Genomic DNA, 24,040 nt, shown 5'->3' on the forward strand with positions numbered 1-24,040 from the left:
CATTTGAAATTATACTTGAATTAACGGGGCAGATTTTAGAAGAAAAACGAAGGACAGTTTCGTCTTAAAATATAGAAATTTTGCAACTGAAGAGTAAAAGTTCAGTGCTGAATACCTGTCCAAAATCCTTTTCCCATCTCGCCGCTAAAATAGCAACACCATGCAGACTGCACGCATCCAAAGCCAAATGCATGAGGTGTACGACATGTTTGGATATGCAATTGATCAACATTTCAGTCAACCGCACAAAGCAGGACATGATTAACGCTCTAGTCATTCTGTACTTCAGGAAAGATACCGCAGTGGTTTTCTCACTCAAAAATGGCATCTGAATAATATTTATTTGTTATGGTTTGTGTGAAAAGAGAGAAGACCTGCCAGCTATCAGCTCTTGTCCGAATTAGACAGTACAGGATCGTGTACCATCAGAACTTTAGTTTATTGTTCCGTGATACTGCTGCTCGCATTGGCTGGGATGCCGCCACTGTCATGTGAATATGGCTTCTACAGCATCAGGGTGGCCATACACAATGCCATGCAGGATCTCAACTACCCCACACTACTAAAGCCGAAGAGGGTAAGACATGCATTTCACTCGGCTGAACAGAAACAATCAGTCATGTCACGTAACTAGAGTCCGGAAATGGACTTGTTTGCTGCACGTCAACTGTCCACAGGAATAGTGCGACGACTTCAAGAGCACCACGAATCATCAGCATGTCGATGATCTCACACACTTTTATTCACCCAGCAGATAAATTCGAACTTGATTTATACTGTCCAGTTAGTGTTTATTTTGCGTCGGCCTTGTAAACCACGCTATCAACTGTTGCATTCTACAAGCAAATAGAAATACACAAGCCAACAATATGTGAAAATAAGTTCAAATTAGTACTATATACGACATGAGCAGTAAATATCATGCAACTTAAATATGCTTTGAATGTAGGGAACAAGGAACGCGATTCATTTGATAATGAAATTTACAAAGTATTATTGGAATTTTCCAGATATTGTTTAGTTATATCTTTCCTATGCTGATGCTTGGATGGACTTCTGTACCCCCGTTAAGGCAGGGCGTATGGAAAATAGGAGATAGTACTTTAGATGATTCAATTGGAGATACTTATTGGCTCGAGGTCAGTATTCTGCACTCACATGAATGAATTCCGAAACGAACATAATCTGCAATAGCTAAATCACGCTGGAAGTTATACACGTTCGTGGTCGAGTTCACGTGCCACATAATACTACTTTTTAGAATGAAAGGAGTTCAAATCACAGCCCTGACATCGTAATATATGTTTTGCTTGGTTTCAGTGAATAACGACAACAGGATGTTCCCTTTGTCAGATCTTCGCACTTTTCTTCCCTCCATGCTACAACTAAGCCGTTATCTTCCTCTAAAAATAATATCACCGATGATAACCGCACCATCCCATCACAAGATATGGTGGTTACCCACGCTAATTTCTCGTTGTGGACAAATATTTCATAAAATAGGAGATGAAATATAAAAGATACCAATAACTCGAAAGAAAACAAACACAAGCTAATTTGGACGCAGACTGAATATTGTTATAATGGAATTTCTTCACAACACTACCTGACATGCTCCCTAGCGGAATTTCCATCCACTTGTGACATGTGTGCATTGCAGACAGCAGCATGTTTGAGAACAAGAGAGTAGTACGAAGCATGTACAGAAATTAGGAGGACTCAGTTGTTTAAAAATCAGAAGGGCAATATACTAATGAAAAATTTACAAATTCACAGATAAACAACGTTTTATCGACACAGCCGCCTTCCTTCTCAAGGCACATTATGAGCCGAGGAATGAATTTTCTGATACCGTCGTCAAGAGAAGTCTCTCGCATTGTCTGTCGGCGCACTGGACCTCATCGTCAGTAGCAACATTTTTCCAGCGCTAAAGAACTTCAGGGCGCGAAACGGTGAAAATCTGAAGTTTGTGACCCTGGTGGCAGATGATGTCCCAACCGAGTTGCTTTGTGGCATTGGCTGCGTAGGATCGTGCATTGCCTGCTTCAAGCACACGCCGTTTGTTTACATTTGACTTATTTTTTCTGTATCGCAATCTGTAGCTTTTTAGGTTGTCGCTTTTTAGGTTTTCGCTCATTAATTGATTCTCCCTGTGACAAGAACTCAATGAGGAGAATACCATTACGGTCCAAAAAGACAGAGACCATAATTTTACGGCCGGAAACAATGATTTGAATTTTTTCACTGATGGTGACGAGGGATGTCGCAATTCCATCTATTGTCTTTTCATCTCAGGGGTGTAGTGAGCCAAACACATTTATTAGCTGTCGTAATGGTCAATGAATCGTTCGAGGCGCTCGAGAAATAACGGTGAAGAAGCGACTCTGTTTTACTCTGCGATGAACGTTGAGCCGTTTTGGTACTTACCTTGAGCAGAGTTTTCGAAAACTAAGCGTTTCAGTGATTATTTCATGCAAAAGAGATCCAGAAATTTCCGGAAACATTTCATTCATCTCACTCAAAGTCAGCTGACGGTCGCCATAAATCATTTCTTCGTTCTTGCTCAGCATCTCGTCACTCACTATTGAAGAACTTCTATTCCTTTATTCACCATGAAGATTCGTTGCGCCAGGCTTAAAAACACGATACCACTTGCACACATAAGTACAGATCGTCTCCCTATCCCCAAAAACAATTTTGTTTTCGTTGAAAACGTGGAACGGCGCGTTTCCCTTTGCTGGAAGAAACAGTATTACAGTCCTAACCTCGCTGCTGGCGGTACTGGCAATAGAGACACTCATTTCAACACGGCACTACGGCAGAAGTTTTCAGACGGCTGACACAAACGAGCGTACGTTCTACCGCCAACACCATGCCTTTGAAAGCGCTGTTGCCAGCTTCGTCGAAAACAAACCTCTTTGAGTGTCTGAGGGTCAGTGGTCTTTCTTCCTGGACATACCTTTCAGGTGGTGTTAAAGAGTGGAGGAAGACAGTCTGGTTGATTTGCTTGACTTATTGCATTGCAGCACCATTAGAAAACATGAATCGAATCAGATTGTGATTGCCATAATTAAATATTTGTCATTTGTAAAAAAATGTTTCAAATGGCTCTGAGCACTACGGGTCTCAACTTCTGAGGTCATCAGTGCCCTAGAACTTAGAACTACTTAAACTTAACTAACCTAAGGACATCACACACATCCGTGCCCGAGTCATGAATCGAACCTGCGACCGTAGCGGCCGCGCGGTTCCAGACTGTAGCGCCTAGAACCGCTCAGCCACTCCCGCCGGCTATCATTTGTAGTTCGTACAATGTGGCAACATTTTATAACCGCAGTTCTGTCGTCCAGAAGGGTCAATCAAGGACAGCGCAGAGCTACGATTCACTTGTTCACTGTAGCGCTCGGTGCACAACGACTCAACTTCTTCATCAAGGTCCTGAATAACTTGCAAAGAGACGATACCAGTTTCTTAATTTGGCAAGAACAGTAACTTATTGTTATTCATGAAACACCAATGAAAAGAACAACTTCGAACAATGACTGACTGTCTGTGACGTAATAGTATATCTTAAGCAGACTCTCGAATGTGTAACACGTTTCCACATGAAAGAGTGACCACTAAGGTCTACGTGGAGTCCGCAACCATTAGGGCAGAAGTTCACAGGCGGTTCACTGGGGTCTTTTAGATAAGAAACCAACTGTGCCGGCCGCTGTGGCCGAGTGGTTCTAGGCGTTTCAGTCCGGAACAGCGCAGCTGCTACTGTCGCAGGTTCGAATCCTGCCTCCGGCACGGATGTGTTTGATGTCCTTAGGTTAGTTAACCTAGGGGCTGATGACCTCAGATGTTAAGTCCCATAGTGCTTATAGCCATTTGAACCATTTTGAACCAGCTGTCGCCATGAACATTTCAGGGTGCAAACCTGTATTGATTCTGTGAAGTGCCTGAGGCACTTGTTTGTCAACTGCTTGCGTTATATCATTATTAATAACTGCTTGCCTCATCTACGATGGTGTCACTACCTTCAGAATCATATCACAATGCCCTAATGTATCCATTCTGGAGTTACTCTCTACGTATCATATCCGGCAGTCGAAGATGGAGTATTTCTTGTTACAAGAACTTCCAAACGTGTTTCTATAACGTGTGGTGCAGTAAGATGAAGTACTCGGAATGGCAAGACAATTTTCAAACAAAAGTAATCCAAATTGGATTAAATTTATCGTCCTAAACACTTACTTACGAAATAGTCATTCAACAAACAGAAATCTGGATGTTTTACTCGATGAATAATAGTCCACATAAGAATTGGAGATGGTGTTGTACCATCTGGGAGAAGAATCATAAACAGAGGTTTACGTGAAGTCAGTTCGTGTGAGAAATCAAAGTAGAAAGTCAACAAAAAGTGATTCGTATGCCCCTAGTTGCCTGTCGCAAAGTCTACAGACAACCTTATTATTTGACAGACAGCGATGAAACTTCACTCCGCAGTTATAATGCGCACACTGAGACTGGCATTCATCACTTAGAACAATTACTACGGACTTAAGTTGTTGTTATGAAAGGTGTATAATAAGTCAGTCACTCTTCTGTATAGACAGAAAGTCGTTTTCTCCAGGAGCTATCTCTCTCCAAGCTCCGCACGACCACCACCTCCTCCGTCCTGCCGGCCGAAGTGGCCGAGCGGTTCACGGCGCTACAGTCTGGAACAGCGCGACCGCTAGGGACGCAGGTTCGAATCCTGCCTCGGGCATGGATGTGTGTGATGTCCTTAGGTTAGTTAGGTTTAAGTAGTTCTAAGTACTAGGGCACTGATGTCCTCAGAAGTTAAGTCCCATAGTGCCTAGAGCCATTGGAACCATCCTCCGTTCTCATATGAAAATGAAACATATATGATATTTAACACCACATTAGCGATTTCTCCTATCCAAATTCATTAGGACCAAATCATCCTAAACTGTAGCTCCCACCACTAGTAACTAATATAACTCGCTAAAAACTCTCCAGAACTCCCAATAACTTCCCCCTTTCGGCTAGGACAATTTCTTTTATTGTGTCACGTCATCTTTATGGCATCCGCCGAAGCTAACGTCACTACTGCGAAAAATCTAATGATTAATATAATCATCTGCACAATTTCGAACATTTAAAGTCATTAATCAGTATGATTCTATGCATTAAAATTCTACACTACTGGCCATTAAAATTGCTACACCACGAATATGACATACTACAGACGTGAAATTTAACCCACAGGAAGAAGATGCTGTGATATACAAATGATTAGCTTTTCAGAGCACTCACACAAGGTTGGCGCCGGTGGCGACACCTACAACGTGCTGTCATGAGGAAACTTTCCAACCGACTTCTCATACGCAAACAGCACTTGACCGGCGTTACCTGGTGAAATGTTGTTGTGATGCCTCGTGTAAGGAGGAGAAATGCGTACCATCACGTTTCCGACTTCGATAAAGTTCGGATTGTAGCCTATCGCGATTACTGTTTATAGTATCGCGACATTGCTGCTCGCGTTGGTCGCGATCCAATGACTGTTAGCAGAATATGGAATCGGTGGGTTCAGGAGCGTAATACGGAACGCCGTGCCGGATCCCAACGGCCTCGTATCACTAGCAGTCGAGATGACAGGCATCATATCCACATGGCTGTAACGCATCGTGCAGCTATGTCTCGATCCATGAGTCAACAGATGGGGACGTTTGCAAGACAACAACCATCTGCACGAACAGTTCGACGTCGTTTGCAGCAGCATGGACTATCAGCTCGGAGACCATGGCTGCGGTTACCCTTGACGTTGCATCACAGACAGGAGCACGTGCGATGGTGTACTCAACGACGAACCTGGGTGCACGAATGGCAAAACGTCATTTTTTCGGATGAATCCGGGTTCTGTTTACAGCATCGTGATGGTCGCATCCGTGTTTGGCGACATCGCGGTGAACGCATATTGGAAGCGTGTATTCGTCATCTCCATACTGCCGTATCCCCCGGCGTGATGGTATGGGGTGCCATTGGTTACACGTCTCGGTCACCTCTTGTTCGCATTTACGGTACTTTGAACAGTGGACGTTTCATTTCAGATGTGTTACGACCCGTGGCTCTGCCCTTCATTCGATCCCTGCTAAACCCTACATTTCAGCAGGATAATGCACGACCGCATGTTGCAGGTCCCGTACAGGCCTTTCTGGATACAGAAAATGTTCGACTGCTTCCCTGGCCAGCACATTCTCCAGATCTCCCACCAACTGAAAACGTCTGGTCAATGGTGGTCGAGCAACTGGCTCGTCACAATACGCCAGTCACTACTCTTGATGAACTCTGCTATCGTGTTGAAGCTGCATGGGCAGCTGTACTGTACCCGCCATCCAAGCTCTGTTTGACTCAATGCCCAGGCGTATCAAGGCCGATATTACGGCCAGAGGTGATTGTTCTGGGTACTTATTTATCAGGATCTATGCACCCAACGTGCGTGAAAATGTAATCACATGTCAGTGCTAGTATAATATATTTGTCCAATGAATACCCGTTTATCATCTGCATTTCTTCCTAGTATAGCAATTTTAATGGCCTGTCCAACTACGTGCCCTCTCTCAAATGCTGACATCTGCGTATATTGTTCGCACGCCTGTCTGTGAAGGATACTTACCGCCCAACTGACTACACAGAATGAAATTCGGAGTATCGAGATGTCCCCTGTTTACCATCCTAGCCAGCTGCGCGATGAAACTGCGCTGCAGCGTCACGCTTCTCACATTCATTCATCGGCCGCCAAAGTTGACAATTTTGTACTTCCCGCCTATACCTGTATGGATATTAAGTCTCCGCGTTTGATTTCACTTTTAGAAATTAGATTCAGCACTACCAACATGTTTTCGAAGTCAGAGACACCTCTTAATCATAGTGGATAATATATTTTGTGGGTGAGAGCTTCTCTGAATTAATCCCAAGAAACCTGGTGCGACAGCAATGGTTAAAATTGCTTGCGGCGCTTCCTTTGGTCAGCATTCTTAAGCAACTGAGGTATGGATGAGGCCGAAATTCTCGATACGGGTAATCTGGTTCAACTAATGGACGCTGTTTTAATTGATATTAATTAATAACAACATACATGGATATAGATGCATTGACAGATTACGAAATTACACTACTGGCTATTAATATTGCTACACCACGAAGATAACGTGCTACAGACGCGAAATTTAACCGACAGGAAGAAGATGCTGTGATATGCAAATGATTAGCTTTTCAGAGCATACACACAAGGCTGGCGCCGGTGGCGACACCTACAACGCGCTGACATGAGGAAAGTTTCTAACCGATTTCTCATACACAAACAGCAGTAGACCGGCGTTGCCTGGTGAAACTTTGTTGTGGTGCCTCGTGTAAGGAGGAGAAATGCATAGTTGAATAGGAGCGGTGCCATTATTCGATGATGTTGGCAGGAATGTGAGACCCATTACCGAACACAGCGTCAAGGCGGAAGCGGTCGACCGAGAGAGGAGACATAACGTGGGGACCGAGAAATCGTCAGATATGTTTCACATACTCCGGATTCATCATCATCAGTGACTCGACGAGCAGCTGGTGTTCCAGTGACGAAAAGGATCATTAACAGGATGCTCATAGAGAGGGGTCTAAGTTCACGGTGTTCCTTGCGCCGTCTACCATTGACCTCTGTAAACCAACAAGCCCGTTTACAATGGTGTCGGGAATACTCAGGCTGTAATCTTATTGACTGGAGTAGGTCTACGGCGACGAGTTCCGCTTCGAACTGAGATGCCCAAGAAAGCGGTGGGATAAAAACCTGACTGCCGCCAGCCATATGGCTCGACAACCAGGAGAGATGGTCTAGGGTGCCATTTCATCTCAGAGCAAGACCCGTTTATTGTCATCCGCAGCACCCTTTCAGCATAGCGGAACATCGACGTTTTGTTGCTCTTCATGACAAGCCATATTGGGCTTACGTTTCAGCAAGATAATGCGCGTCCGCACACTGCGAAAGTTTCTACTGCTTGTCTTCACACTTGACAAACCCTACCCTCGCCAGAAAAGTCGCTGGATCGCTCCCCAATTGAGAACGTTTGGAGCATTATGGGCAGGGCCCTCCACTCAGCTCGTGATTTTGACGATCTCCAACTGGAGATAATTTGGCGCGATACTCCTTAGAGGGCATCTACCAACTGTATCAACCAACGAAAAGCCGAATAACAGCTTACATAACGGTCAGAGGTGAACCAAGGCGTTATTGACTTGGTCAGTTGTGTCGCTCTTTATCTTGAATAAGTCATCCAATTTTTATGAAAGTAATCATTTGTTTTTCTATACATGTCCGTCACATTTACCGACCTCCGTCCTTCGTGATGCGATTTTCTTTAGGACTTTCTTTAAGATTTTCTTTATGTGTATATTTTAACCGAAAGTGTCTGTTACGTTGCATCAGAAACAACTTTTAAAGGAGCCTTTTTTCTGCTGAGATTGTGCCTCGGAGCATGCTCGTTCCAGAGGGGTTCGATGAAGGGTGAATTCACCTTCAAAACATACCTGGCGTCATTCACCTACCTGTTACAGAGGGGTCCCAATCGTCGATTTAGTAGTTCTCCTGTATATAGGCTTAGTCAACAACATTAAACATGCAGCGTTCTATCGAGCAGTGCGACTCAAACTCTGTGTGGAACTCCGAAAGTTCGCGATGGACACAACTGAGATGATGCAGCAACTGGTCCGGAACTAAAAACCCATCAAAAGCTGCTCCACGAGTGCTTCGAAGACAGTCGAGAGAGTGTGGACAAACGTAACGTATTTTGAAGAACATTAAATAGGGATCTTTTCAACTCATTTTTTTACCGGACTTTGACTTAGTACTTTTTACAACAACCCTACTTTGCTCTAAAATTTAGGTTGGGATGAAGCAATACATTAGGGGTAGTCCAGTACTTGCAATCAGAGTTATAAAACTACCGCAGACTGTCACAAGAAAGCGTAGACTACGGTAGTTTTCCTAGTAGCCTTTTTCAGCTAAGACTGTAACCGCGTTACCTTTACTTAAGGCAGATTGCATGCGCATCGGGCGTTAGTTCTTTTCGATCCCTTCCTTCGTGTATGCTATCAATGTTTTTCTGGCTGCCCCTAGAAACTGGAAGCTGCGAACCATATTGAAACTGAGTGAGGGCATATGATAGGCCGCGTAAGCTACGACACATTTTTATTCTGTATAGCTAATCCTGCTGTCTGCTCGTTAATAATAAACAGTATTTATTGCCCAATTGAACTGCCAATGTTTAATTCGGGTTTTATTCGAAAATTCTTGGTTTGTAACGTGAAACGGAGGAATCTTGTAGTACCGAAAAAAACATTATGGTAGAGTGCTAGAAAATTAATTTTTTCAAAGAGATAAAATATAAAAATTCGTCAAAACCAATCCATATCAAACATCGATTCAATAATTTGTCGAGCCTATATAAAACAGGCTTCTGCTATTAGTAAACATCTCCCGCACTTATCAGTAATAACAAGAAACTCTTGCCTTCGATCATGATGAAGAAAGTTCTATTGAGTACGAAATAAAAACAGTAACTATACAGGTTTTTCATGTCCGTACATGTAACCTGTATGTGCATCAAAATTTGCTGCTTCGGTACGTAAAAACGCAGAATTTACGTGGTCGGCTAATTTTTATTAGTTATAAAATTCAATGTATATTCTGTAAGGAAATAAAATACACAAGCGACTGACACTGAACGATGTGCATGCAAAGAGAAGTCGTCGACTCCCAGTATCTCCCTCACACATTCATTTCTGTTTATTCCCTGCAAATTCTACCAATACTACCGGTAATCCTACCCTTTACTACTCGTTTATGTATCGAAACTACCGAACCGTAGTTTTTGTAAAGCGCAACTCTGCTTGCAATAGATTGTTTATGTACGAATTGAGTGGAGAATTCGATAGAATTATACTACAACGTTCAACCAGTTTTTCTTCGTGGTTGCGACTGTTCTGAACAGCGGCGGTGTTGAGCAGCGCACCAGCACGCTCGACAGCCACCGCTCCTGCAGTGGGACAGAACACCCACAGCGTTTATCCGCGGGCGCCCGTCTCACCTCACCTCACCTCGCGCAACGCCCTTGATTTATCCTCTTCGCCGTAATCAGCCAGCCGGGCGATACGTTAATTAGTAACTACTGCCGCTCGCGAGCTGAATTCCCGCAGCAGAGCCAGCCATTAAGTAAGTTCCCGGAACTGCCTTCCTCCATCGACGGGGGTGCGCGCGAAAGATATGAAATCTGGCAGCTGATGGAAAAGCATTGCATTTGCATTTCTTTATCTTATTATTCTCCCTTTTTTCGCACTGTAATTTAAAATACTTTTTTAATTTATCGCCGAGTGAAGCAGGAAGCGAATTCAACTTCTGGAAGGCAAAGCCGCGCAGCTGATACGCAGAAAAAATTAACTTCGGTTTCAGCGAAATGGTCCACAAGAAACTTTTTTTTTCTCCTTTTGAAGAACTGAAGAACGGCTAGCTACAGCGTCAGAAATGAAACCGTTTGTTGTGATCATTTTTATCATCCAAGGCGGATGGATGATTATAAGGAAACTGGATAAAGACATATTTCATTTTACGTAAAAGTTTTTTGATGTAGTATTTTTTCTCGACGAGCTCGTTTCGGCGATTAGCCATTATCGGATACAATATTGTTAGTGGCCTACTCGTAACAGTCAAGTTGTTCGAATATCTGGACGTGACGTTGCAAAGCGATATGAGATGGAACAAGCATGTGCGAACTGTGGTAGAGAAGGCGATTTGTCGACTTCGCTTTACTGGATGACTTTTAGGAAAGAGTGGTTCATCTGTAAAGGAAACCGCATATCGGACGCTGGTGCAACCTATTCTTGAGTACTGTTCTGGTGATTGGCCACTGTACCAGGTCGGACTGAAGGAAGACATCGAAGCGATTCAGACGCGGGCTTCTAGATTTGTTACCGGCTTCGGGAACTCAAATGGGAATCCCTGGAGGGAAGGCGACGTTTTTTTTTTGTTTTTTTTTTTCGAGAAATACTGTTGAGAAAATTTAGGGAACCGGCATTTGAAGCTGACTGCCGAACGATTCTACTGCCGCCAATATACATTGCACGTGAGATCCACGAAGATAAGATTCGAGAAATTGGGGGCTTATACGGAGGTATATATAGCCAGTCGTTTTTCCCTAGCGCTATTTGCGAGTGGAACGGGAAAGGAAATGACTAGCAGTGGTACAGGGTACACGCACCGTACGGTGACTTGCAGAGTATTGTTTTAGATGTAGATGTACATCCGCAACCGAGAGGATGGACAGAGGACATCAAAAAAGTTCAAAGAATGGCAGCTCGTTATGTGTTATCACGAAATAGGGAAGAGAGCGCCACGGATAAGGTACATGAATTGAGATGGCAACCATTAAAACAAAGACGATTTTCCGTGCGGCTGGATCTCCTCGAGAAATTTCAATCAACAATTTCCTCATCAGAGTGTGAAAATATTTTGTTGGTGTCCTACCACATAAGGAGGAACCATCATCATAACAAAACAAGAGAAATGAGAACACACACAGAAAAATATAAGCGCTCGCTTTTACCGCGCGTTGTTCGAGAGTGGAATAGTAGAGAAATAGTTTGAAGGTGGCCCGATGAACCCTCTGGCAGGCTCTTAATTGTGAATTGCAGAATACTTATGTAGGTGATGTAGGTTGGTCAAATGTACTTGTGAAGATGGTACAACAGGTATAACATTGTTTCTTACGTCTATGTTAGTCTACGTCTACATGCTGTGGGTAACGCTCGTTTGACAACAATGTCATTTTGATACCACAAAATATCGACGACCGCATGATTGGCTATCGACTTTCATTAGCATTCGACACCGGCCTCTCACAACGTTTTAAACACGCAGTACCGGAGACTTACAAAAACACATCATTCTTGGAATGATTTCTTATAATTATTCCTATAATAAAATGACACATAATGATTTCTCGATAGTTAATGCCTTCATATAAGAGCGCTTTCTAAAGGGTGAGTTATTATCGTCAAATATTTACAAATTAAGAACGAAACACATTTGATTTACAATTCACAGTATTTCAAAATTTTAAACATGGCTGAAGCAGCCACTGTTGAAAATCTTCACGGTAAATGATAACAGCCGAACAGTTGCAGAATAAAGATTTATTGAAATCCTTGACCACGGTTTCGGTATATCTACATATACCTTCATCAGAAGCAAAAATACTCCTGAACACGGAGACACCTTCATTAGCAAAAAACGTAGCAACATATGTGAGATAGAAGAAAAAAACAGTTATAGCTTTAAGTAACCATGAAAATTACCAAAGTATTACAAGCACAAAAACTTTTAGTCACTTACTAAAATCACATCCTGCAGAGGAGATGCATAAAACAATCGTGCCAAAGGCGTCGTCAGTAGTTAAAATTGAAATATCACCTCCATCCGTACAGCATAATTATAAAGAGATGGTCGATGCGAACACGACATATTATCAGTGCTTAGCCTGTCAACAAGCGTGAAGACGGTGTGGAAGCACAGAGGGCAGATAATTTCACCAAGAGAGGATACTTGTGGTATGCGCAAGACACTTGCGCACATTAAAACATAGGAATACATACTCATGAGCATCAAAATTTTAAAGGTTGTGTTAATTTAAACCCCCTGTCTTAATAAACAAAACATATCAGAACTATTTAAAACACCCGCATACAACAGAAAATATGAACACCAATTTGCCTGTGTCCTAGTGTCAAGCAGGTGAAGCTTGCACTAAGGAACATATCCCACTTTGGATAGTTTCAAACCCCCTTTTTTTTCTTTGTTGTACTTCAGTTCCCCATCTGGGGTGGGTTGGCAGCAGCATATGCGCTGCTCATCAGCCAAAAGACAATAATGATGCAACAGAAGACATTTAAAATTACAAAGGAGAAAAAATGCCGTCAAAGATATAAAAAAAGGGGGGAACATAATGGAAGAGAACAGACAAAAAAATGGGCGACTTTAAAATGGAGATATAAACCTTAAAAAAGTATTGTGCACAAAAAACCTCACACTGGGACAATTAAAAGAACTCAAGGTGAAGTATGGCTGCAGCATAAAGGTATCGATGGACGACATAGTTCATAACGACCACCAACAGTAACACAGTGTACAAGTCCAGCACACAATTAAAATCATAACTCCTGATGCACAGGAGAACTGCACCAAACACAACACTGACGTAGCACACTGATGATGATGAGCAAAACACAGGATCTGCCAGGGGCATGGAGATGAGGGGGAAAGGGATAAGGGAAGAAGGGAGGAATGGGGGCAGAGGGGGGAGACAGGCAGGGGCACATGAAGACAGCTATGGAGAGAAGGATGTGGGAGGGACATAGTTGAGGAGGTAGTGCAGGGACTCATGGGGGGGGGGGGAAGAGGAAAATCCGCACTGAGGGAAGTAGGGGAGAGGAAAAGGAGGGCCCTGGGGGGGGGGGGAGGGAACAAGGCCAGGTTACAGTGGAAAGGAAAGGTAGACATCATGGCGAAGTTCTACAGCTGGAAAGGGGAGGTGTTGGCAATTGCCCTGGAGGGGGAGAGAGGTAGGGATACTGCAATAGAGGGGCGGCAGCGGGTGTGGGTGGAGAGGAAGGAGGAAACCAAACTGGTGGGGGGGGATCAAGCCTGTCTACATTGTAAAAGGATGTGGAGATGTTGGAGGAAAAGGAGGAGGTAGGGGAAGGGGATGAGGTCTTACAGAAGCCGTCTGGGGGAAGGAAGGTGGGTATGGAAGTCAAGGTGGAATGCATGGCATTTGAGGATTTGAAGCGCCTTGTAAAAGAGAGTGGATGCTGAGATCCAGGAAATGCTGGCATAACACAGGAGAGGACAGATGAGGGATTTGTAGGTGTGGAGGATGAATGTAATCCTCATGTCCAGCCAGACAGGAGTTTCAGGAGGCGGAGGTGGGAATGAGCTTTCTGCTGGATGGTCAGGATCTGAGGGGTCCAGGTGAGGCGATGGTCGAGGCTGAGGCCAAGGTATCCCCGATGGAGGGGGGGGGGGGGGGGGTGAGCTGGATGGGACGATCATAAAGGGTTAGGTAAAAGTCATGGAGACGGAAGGAGTGGGTGGTGCAGCCTATGATGTTTGCCTGGATTTTGGAGGGGTTGAGAGGAAGGAACTCGTTACACCATGTGGTGAACTGGTCAAGGTGGGTTTGGAGGGGGCATTGGGACTGTTGAAGGGTAGGATAGAGAGCGAGGAAGGCGGTGTCATCAACATATTGTAGAAGGTGGACAGGTGGATGTGGCTTGGGCATATTAGCCGTGTACAGGAGATAAAGGAGAGGGGAGAGGACGGAGCCCTGGGGGACACCAGCAGTGGGATAAAACATACGGGAGTTGGTGTTGTGGAGGGTGACATAGGAAGGACGGTGTGAGAGTAAGGAAACGACCAGACGGACAAAATTGATAGGCAGGGCGTAGGTTTTGAGTTTAAAGAGGTGACTGATATGCCATAACCGATCTTAGGCATTTTGGAGGTCGAGAGAAACTAAAATGGCGGAGCGACCGGAGTTAAGCTGGAGGGAGAGAAGGTGAAGAGGTTAAGGAGTTTGACTTCAATGGAGGAGGAGGATCGGAAGCCACACTGGGTAAGGGGGGAGAAGGTGGTGTTGATTAAGGTGCTGATGGACACGATGAGAGGATGGATTCCAAGACCTTACTGCAGATGGAGGTGAGGCAGATGGGACGACAGGAAGAGGCGACAGAAGGGGGTTTGCTGGGTTTGAGGAATAATAGGGCGTGGGAAGCCTTCCACATGTCGGGGTAGAAGCCAGTAGAGAGGATGATGGGCAAGGACAGTCAGGAAGGAGAAGGGGCTTTCTCTAAGGTGGTGGTAGGTGACACAATCGTGACCAGGACCGAGCGAGGTGGCGCAGTGGTTAGACACTGGACTCGCATTCGGGAGGACGACGGTTCAATCCCACGTCCGGCCATCCTGATTTAGGTTTTCCGTGATTTCCCTAAATCGCTCCAGGCAAATGCCGGGATGGTTCCTTCCAAAGGGCACAGCCGACTTCCTTCCCCGTCCTTCCCTAATCCGATGAGACCGGTGACCTCGCTGTCTGGTCTCCTTCCCCGAAACAACCAACCAACCCTGTTTGGTTTGGTATTTATAATCCTGTGTTCACCTGGCCAGAAGTCTTCTTCGTGACCAGGAACCGTGTTGCATTTGGCCTGGAGGATAAGTGTAATGTCTTGTGCTGTGATTGGAGTTTTGATGTCGGAGGGGTGCTGTAGTGTTGGCAGAAGAGCCAACACTGTTTTTCTAGAGGAGGCCGAAATGCACGCGTTTAATTACACGCTGACTGGCGTAAGGTCTGGAACAGGACAATATCTTGAGAATTGCAAATAAAGTACGTAGATGATGTAATACTTAACTTTAATCCACAATTATAGAACATCTCTCTTGATGATACATGCTTCACATAATAAATATCAATTGAATACGGCGCCTTGCTAGGTCGTAGCAAATGTAGCTGAAGGCTATGCTAACTATCGTCTCGGCAAATGAGAGCGTATTTGTCAGTGAATATTTCCTTGCAAAGTCGGCTGTACAACTGGGGTGAGTGCCAGGACGTCTCTCTAGACCTGCCGTGTGGTGGCGCTCGGTCTGCTATCACTGATAGTGGCGACACGCGGGTCCGACGTATACTAATGGACCGCGGCCGATTTAAAGGCTACCACCTAGCAAGTGTGGTGTCTGGCGGTGACACCACAGGTGCAACTGCCCCAAGTACTGGAGACTAGGGGCAATCAAACCGCTTCTTGCTCTAACGTAATATAGTCTGGATGACTAGAAGCTAGTTTTCTTGTCTGTTATTGCTGCTGAGATGCTCCTTTCCTGTCTTGTTGCGATTTTACGTATTTTTGATGACTGTTATTCTCAGTTTTTGATGCGTATATGTGGTCTAAATGATTCTGTTATGTTTTTTATTTATGACGACAGATGGTTTCCATTTACAACATTCTGTTCGTTTTCGCTAGTAGGTATCCTAGCCTTTAATACGCGCGAGATTCTCGCGCATAACACTAGTGTTCTCTCTCATGGGATATGTTTCTTAGTGCAAGCTTCACCTGCTTGACACTAGGACACAGGCAAATTGGTGTTCATATTTTCTGTTGTATGTGGGTGTTTTAAATGGTTCTGATATGTTTTGTTTATTAAGACAGAGGGTTTAAATTAACACAACCTTTAAAATTTTGATGCTCATGAGTATGTGTTCCTATGTTTTAATGTGCGCTAGTGTTTTGCGCATACCACAAGTATCCTCTCTTGGTGAAATTATCTGCCCTCTGTGCTTCCACACCATCTTCACGCTTGTTGACAGGCTAAGCACTGATAATATGTCGTGTTCGCATCGACCATCTCTTTATAATTATGCTATACGGATTTAGGTGATATTTTAATTTTAACTACTGATGATGCCTTTGGCACGATTGTTTTATGCATCTCCTCTGCAGGATGTGATTTTTTGCTAATGAAGGTGTCTCCGTGTTCAGGTGTGTTTTTGCTTCTGATGAAGGTATATGTAAGATATACAGAAACGGTGGTCAAGGATTTCAATAAATCTTTATTCTACAACTGTTTGTCTGTTATCATTTACCGTGAAAATTAACAGTGTGCCGTTTCAGTGTAACCGAGAACTGAAAATTTATCAAAAGCACATCACCATTATCATTAAATGTCACTAGCGGACCAACGATACAGGCTATCAAGACGGAATACGATAGCCAAGACCGGAGTTAAACATTGTTCGAATAAGTGCGAACGTAATGAACAACGTCGTTGTTTCTGGTGTCGAAAGATGTTGGTTCGCATCCCGTTACACGCAATTTTTTTCACGGTAGCGTTGTTAACACGTTCGGTTACTTCCTTATGAATTCAATACAAGTATGTTCTACAAGACTGGACGTTATATATGTTCAGCCTGATCCGAGAAGGAAGGATGAAATAAATATTCGGCAAATTCCGAGTATGTGCTTAAGCAGCAACCTAAGAGGACAGCTTAAATTGCTGCGAATATTCATATTGTTTCTTGTCATGAAGTCGATAGCCGATCACGTGGTCGTCGAGATTGCGATTGATGTAAAAATGATGTCACGGTTGCGGGAATCGTCGAGAAAAGAGCATTACTCACATACTGTATGGCACCTTATGCTTCCGTCTTAGATGGTATGACGTAGTCCATATGGCATCTTGGAGCGTAAATGTCGGTTTTCTTTTTGTTATGATACGAGCACGTTAGTTATATGCTTAATTTTTATTTGCGTGATCTTCTAAAGTTATTTTTTGATAACTTATCTGTCAGCTTCGGCTCCATCGATTCTATTTCTTTAGAATGGAATTTGAGTTTCGCAGAAAGACAGTGATTACGTTTCATTTTTCAGAGATAGTATTTCTGTGGTTCTTACATGGAGGTACAAAGAGAGTGGAGGTGGCATTACAGACATACGCTGTACGTTCTTTTGATGCCGAAGTGGGCGGGGTCTGCCGCCATTTTCAATAGCCGAAAACATTAGCGGACTATTGTTTACGATTGCCATCTGCTTTAAATAATAAAAATTATAGAGCTTACATGAATAACGTAGTGTCAGGAAGGCAATTTCCAAAGTTTTTCTGTCCTTGAATGCGTATTTGCTCTAGTAACACCACACATTTGGCCTCGTTAACGTAACTCGTTTTTTGCTGCTATATTTCGTATAACCAGAATTTTACTGTATTTGTATCGATAGGAAATGACTCTGGAACTTCGAAATCAATACTTGTTTGCTGACTGGTATCGGTGCTGCTTCTTGATCGTTATATTTTCAGCTTTCAACTCGTATGCACAACATTTTTAGTGTTCACGTTTGCAATAAAACTTACCTACGTGTTCTTTGCTAGCCCATAACATGTGTAATGTGGAAAGAAGGGAGGCACGCTATCGTATCTTGTGCATGTCGACAAAGTGTATGATTATTGAAATGCCAAAGAAATAGAACTGCATAGAGATATACCTCCACACAGACTAGAGTTCTTGTTTTATTAGACTGTCAGGGCATTAATCTCACTAAGGTTTACCTATCTTCTCACATTTAAATCTTACCTATGATGCGTCATTCAGTGTGTGGGCACTACAGCAACATACGATATAATTTTTTAAACTTCTTACAGCATTTTGAAGTGCCATAAATGTGGTCAAACGCTTAAGACCTCTTAAAAATCGATATTATTCTTTAAATTGTTTGTGAGTAAAGTTTTAATAGTGATAGCCTAAGCTGTGTAAGATGTAGGCCTACCTTTCCAACAGAGGCCTATTTGATTCTTTTACCAGAATCCTTCTCGCCAGTAACTCTACCAGTTTCTCAGGAATAACCAAACAAAGCACAGTTGGAATGTACGTCTACTTCAGTCATCTGCTTGGTTTCACTTTCGAATTTCATTTTGAGGTTTTCAAAGTATATGAGTCTACACTATACTTTGTATATAGCAATAGCTACTTAGTTTCATGTTCCATGTATCATTTGCACGATACATCGTAGTCACATGGAACGAGTCCTCAATGGCATCATTTTTTTTTCCTTTTTTTTTTGGAAATACCCCTCCATGCTGATCATTTGTTAGTTTTTACTTTTTTAATTAAAGATAGACAGATGTTAGTCAGTAATTCCTGCCCACCACCATTTACACATTACAGTAATAGGTAATCTTCTGCGGAATAGGAGGAGTTATCAAAGAGAAACATTTTCAATTTAGTTTTAACTTCTACTTTGCTGTGTGTCAAACATTTTATATCAATCTGCAAGTGGCCAAAACATCTCGGCCGCGCGGAATAGCCGTGCGTTCTGAGGCGTCATGCCACTGTTCGTGCGGCTCCCCCCGTCGGAGGTTCGAGTCCCCCCTCGGGCATGGGTTTGTGTGTGTTGTCCTTAGCGTAAGTTAAAGTTAGGTTAAGTAGTGTGTAATCCTAGGAACCGATGACCTCAGAAATTTGGTCCCACAGAAACTTACCACAAATTTCCAATTTTCCGAAAAACTTCTCGTTGCAGCGCTGTGAACACCTTTTTGTTCTACAACAGCCGTAATGTGGCGTAATGAAAGTCTTTTTTCTTCTGGTATTGTAATTACGTACATGGAAGGGCAGTTGACTATTTAAAACAAACTTGATGAGGAAATAACCATACTGTGAAATGGAATGATTGCTACTCACATGCCGAGCACAAGGCGGGCACGACGGGAAGAGAGTTCACATAAATTGTCAGCCAACGCCTTCTCAGAAAGGAAGCACAGCACACGTACATATTCATACAATCATACACTCAGAACTCCAACACGCATGACCACTGTGTCCAGCTATCCAGCCAAAATATTTTTTGAAGGGGCAGAAAATGTGAACAATGAATAATAATTATCGGCGAGAGGAAATTAGGAGATCAGATGCTGCACCAACAGCGAGCGCGGTTACGTAGTCGTCTGTTGTGTGGGGACGATACGTTGTGGTTCGGATTTCGGAGCGTTTGCGACTTGGAAAGCAATGAAAAGCACCGGAAAGAAGAGAAAGTACAGACACTGAGTAAAGTAAGGCAAATCTAAAGTTAAGTGACAGAAATAAAACCATTACAGTAAAAGTAAACAGTGCAAAAATAATTTACGTATACAGAAGAAAATATTGATTAAACTGTTCCATTTACTAACGAAATGTGACTATTTAGATTACGATCGGATCGATTGGTACACCCGTAAACAACGCAAGCTGACATTTTCGGTGAAACAACTATGTCTCCACACAATCAAAGCACCCAACACGGCCGAAACTGGACACGAGCACGTCAGAGTGACGTCATGGGGAAGTTTCAAAGTGGTGAACCATGGAGGTACGAATGCTGTGAACCTAAAGTTTTAGGATAGTGAAGATGACGAACATCAGCTTCAAGTTTCTGACGTAATTTCACCTCTGTTCTTTATTTACTCCATGGGTTTTTAAGTAAATGATAAGTGTTCTATTATTTTTTATTCATCACGATAATTTACCCTTTTTATTTAATTATGTGAATAAAATTTTCGAGACATTTGTTGTGTTTGAAATCCACTTCTTCGTTTAGCACGTAATCTGGGAATTTTTCTATATGAATGTCAACTTCCGTTTCCTCCAAAATATTCGTTGTGTGTCTTTTAGGTACTTTGTGTAAAATTTTTAGGGCATTTTCAATATTTTCTGCTTTTTAAATGCAAGAAAAATGTAGATTTGGTGCTTTCGCAATTTCGTGTGTGTTCTTTAAATCTGATTCCGAAATTCCTACCTGTTTCTCTGATATAAATTTTATTGCAATCGTCACAAGCTAGTTCTTAGGCCTTTGGATTTGGAAAAGTGGAGATATTTTCTGTTGAGCGTTGTTATTCGCACGAAATGTTAATTTTATTTTTGTTTTCTTAAACAAGTTGTTCATCTTTTCCAGTTTCTGGCCTACGTATGGCGCTGTAACATAGGTAGGTTTATTTGCGATTTTTTCCTTTTCCTTCTAACGTTATTTCTTTTTGCTAGAAGCACAGAAGCACTACTTTTGGAAAATTAAATGTGATCTATGGGTTCCACGAAACAGAAATTCCGTTATAAACACGTAGCATCGCTGGAGCCGAAGTTTTCATAAAGCTGTCAAACAATAACTTTACAAAATCACGCAAATGAAAAGTAAACATCTTACTAACGTCATCGTATCACTACAAAAAACAACCGTCATTTACGCTCCAAGATGCCATACGGACCACATCATACCATGTAAGACATAAACATAAGGTGGCGTACAGTATGTAGACATATACTAACACAGACGTAAAGATCAACATTATACCTATTATACCATTTTCACAGGTACAGCTGATAATGGCAAACCGCCGAAACGAGCTCGTCGAGTAACGTGTATGACAACGAGTAAATGAAAAAATAATGTAGCAAAAAACTTGTACATAAAATAAAATGTGTCGCTAACTGGTTTCGTTACAATCATGTATCCATCCTAGTTGATAAAAAAAAATCTTTTCTGACGCTGTAGCTGACCATACATAGAGTATTCTTCAAAAGAAAAAAAGGGCTGCTGCAGACCTTTCCGCTGAAACTGACGTTCATGAGAAACACGAGTGCCGTAGACACTTAAGGAATCTGACCATTGTCGATACGGCATGACAGACAATCTTAACGTCATGTCGTTGTTTGAGAGTCTATCTTTCCATATCACTCTAGTGAAATGTTCAATTTGTTCTCGGCTTACTTCTAAAATACGTAACACATACAGGGTGGCGCAGGGAAACGGGATTTTCGAAATAACGTCATTTCCATGAATAAATTCATAAAACTAGTAATTTATTAACGAAAGTGAATGTATTCAGTATGTCTTTACAATCAAAATATCCAAAAGTGTCTCTTTACTTTTTAAAGATGACATCGGAAAGATGTGCTACCATTCGGCGTTCACACTCTAACAGCCTGTTATGAAAACTCTGGAATGTGCGGTGTAGCAAATCTTGGGGAATGGCAGTTATTTCGTTTTCAATGTTCTCCTTCAGGTCATGGATTGTTGCAGGACGTGTACGGTACACCTTGCCTTTAAGATATCCCCACAGGAAGAAGTCGCACACACTAAGATCAGGGGATCTCGCAGGCCATGCAATGTCACCGTCACGTGAAATAATGCGTCTTCCAAACAATTCACGAACTGCTGCCATCGATTGTCGAGCAGTGTGTGACGTGGCTCCGTCCTGCTGAAACCACATGTTCTCGACGTTAAGATTAAGCTCGTACAGTCTCGGTGTAAAGAATGTTTGAAGCATTTCAACATATCGAGCGGATGTTACTGTCACTGCACTACCATCCTCACATTAAAAAAAAAAAGGGCCGATAACACCATGACATGATACAGCACACAATATTGTGACCTTAACGCTATGTAGTGGTCGCTGGTGAAACTCACAAGGATTGTCCTGTGCCCAATAACGAAAATTCTGTTTGTTCACGAATCCGTTCAGGTGGTTCAAATGGTTCAAATGGCTCTGAGCACTATGGGACTCAACTTCTTAGGTCGTTAGTCCCCTAGAACTTAGAACTAGTTAAACCTAACTAACCTAAGGACATCACACACATCCATGCCCGAGGCAGGATTCGAACCTGCGACCATAGCAGTCTCGCGGTTCCAGACTGCGGAGCCTATAACCGCACGGCCACTTCGGCCGGCGTTCAGGTGGAAATGGGCTTCGTCTGATATCCACAAGTTACCAAGGAAATTCGCGTCCTCGTTGATTTTAGCCAATATCTGGCTACTAAACTCCATACGTGGCGCTGGGTCTCGTTCATGTAAGTGTTGCACAATCTGCAACTTATAGGGATGGAATTCTAATTCGTGCAGTATTATTTGCAAGCTTCGTCGCTTAATCCCTAGCGAAGATGCATGCTGTCGAACGGAGCGGCGAGGACTTTTCTCGATTGCAGCTCTAGCAGCTGCAATGTTCTCTGGGATCCGTACCGTTGGAATGCCACCTGGAGGTTTCTTTTTCAGGGCAGATCCTGTTCCTTCAAAATTACGCACCCACGTTGTAATCGCATGCGCAGATGGGACACGTCCATGACGTCCAAGCTGGTAATGCTGTCGAAATGTTCTCTGCGTGGCAGTCGCACTATCACCATTTTTGTAAAACGCTTTCACAGCTACTGCACTTTCCGCACCAGTCCAATTCTCCATGATTACTAAATGGCAATGCGTTCACATCAATTGTGCAAAGTTTCGAACATCTGCCGGCGCTACAATGCTGCCAACTGTAACGTTCAAAATTTCCCGTTCCCCTGCGCCGCCCTGTACAACTGAAATAACTTCCACTAATAATGGTTTGATGAGCATAATACACGGTGTTTCGAAAAGAATATACATATTTCGAATGCATGTGTTTTTTAAACTTTAAGACATACGAACATGAAACTTTAGACACATATTTACGAACCTCTCATGTTCAGATTACAGATGTTCAATATGTCCTCCATCAGGGATCGAACAATATCACATCGATACTCAAATTCCTCCCATACTCAGACATGCATGTCTTCCGTCGCTGATTTTTGGCAGCACGGATCTGATTCTTCAGTTCTTCCAAGTTCTGTCGGAGTTGTGGTACATAAACGTTGTCTTTAACGAAACCCCACAAGAGTGTGTCAGAGAGTGTCAAATGCGGTTACCGTGGAGCCCAGCTGAGGCATGCTTAAGTCGCCAGCTCCTTGACGACCAATCCAATGGTTCGGTAGAGTTTCATTCAGATATTCAAGCATTTGGCGACTTCAGTGACGGAGTGCCCCGTCTTGTTGAAAAATGAAGTTGTCTTCTTGCAGCCTCGGAAACAACCTGTTTTGTAACATAGAGAGATACTGCTGACCGTTAACCTTGTTTCCGTCAAAGAATAATGGGCCGTAAACAGATGATAGGAATATCGCACAAAACACATTGACTTTGGGTGAATCTCGTACATGTTCAGTGGCTGCATGTGGGTTCTATAGGCCTCAAATTCGAACATTGTGTTTCTTTACCTGACCACTAAAACGGAAAGTCACTTCATCACTGAACACGATGCGTTGCACGAAAGTGTTATCATTGTCAACACCATCAAGAATCTCGTTACAAAATGCAACACGTTTGCGTTTCTCATCAGGACGCAGAGTTTGTAACAGCTGTAACTTTTACTGCTTCATAACCAACCGATTGTAGCTCCCGACTGGCACGACGAGTTGATTTTGAAGGACTACGTTGGAAAGCAGTTTGAATTCGTACAACATTTTCTTCAGGAACACGAGGGCGGCCAGGACTCTTTCCTTTACATACACATCCTGATACTAGAAAGTATTGATATCATCTGCGAATGTTCCACCAATTCGGAGGATCAATTTGGTACCTTAACCTGAAACGTCTTTGTACTGCC

The sequence above is a fragment of the Schistocerca piceifrons genome, chromosome 1 (assembly GCF_021461385.2).
Source record: "Schistocerca piceifrons isolate TAMUIC-IGC-003096 chromosome 1, iqSchPice1.1, whole genome shotgun sequence".
NCBI classification, from domain to species: domain Eukaryota; kingdom Metazoa; phylum Arthropoda; class Insecta; order Orthoptera; family Acrididae; genus Schistocerca; species Schistocerca piceifrons.